Here is an 883-nt window from a genome sequence, read left to right as displayed (position 1 = left end):
TAGATAGGACATCCATCTCCTTTCTTTCTTTAATTGATTACTTTTGTTTTACTTTTGTCAAACCTCTTCATCATGATTCCTTTTGCTTTGAGTGAATCTTGTAACTCTTGTCTCTTAACATCATAAAACTCACACGCTTGAATCGGTTCTAATTTGCCATCCTTGAGAACACGACACTCGGCGAACTACTTCTCCGTTTTATTAAAACCAAAACGTCAAAACTACAAAATCACTAATATACACAACTCTCAAGGAGATGAAAAGACTCCCACTACAAGGCAATGATTGGCAAATCTTCTCCGTTCATATATCTTGTGTGGTTGATGTTTATCTTGATTTGCTTCTATTTACGACAAGGCTAGGTAGTAAAGTTATGTTGCGAGATATCGGGCCTATACGAGTCCTAATCGTCCACATCCCCTCGCTTTGTCCAGGATGACGAGGCCCGGGAGAAGTGGTAGATCAAGTGTTTGTTAAAATGCCCCATCCGACTGAGGAGCCGGGAGTCCGAAGTGTGACGCCAATTGGTGATGGTGTCGAGGGCTCCCTTGATAGAAACCTAGTTGCATTGCCTAGAACATTCTATAGTAGTATCAAACATGACACCTAGATAGGACATCCATCTCCTTTCTTTCTTTAATTGATTACTTTTGTTTTACTTTTGTCAAACCTCTTCATCATGATTCCTTTTGCTTTGAGTGAATCTTGTACCCTCTTAACATCATAAAACTCACACGCTTGAATCGGTTCTAATTTGCCATCCTTGAGAACACGACACTCGGCGAACTACTTCTCCGTTTTATTAAAACCAAAACGTCAAAACTACAAAATCACTAATATACACAACTCTCAAGGAGATGAAAAGACTCCCACTACAAGGCAA

This window comes from Ipomoea triloba, chromosome 16, assembly GCF_003576645.1.
Source record: "Ipomoea triloba cultivar NCNSP0323 chromosome 16, ASM357664v1".
Lineage (NCBI taxonomy): Eukaryota > Viridiplantae > Streptophyta > Magnoliopsida > Solanales > Convolvulaceae > Ipomoea > Ipomoea triloba.
The sequence above is the reverse complement of the archived record's forward strand: the minus strand, read 5'-3'. Positions refer to the sequence as shown.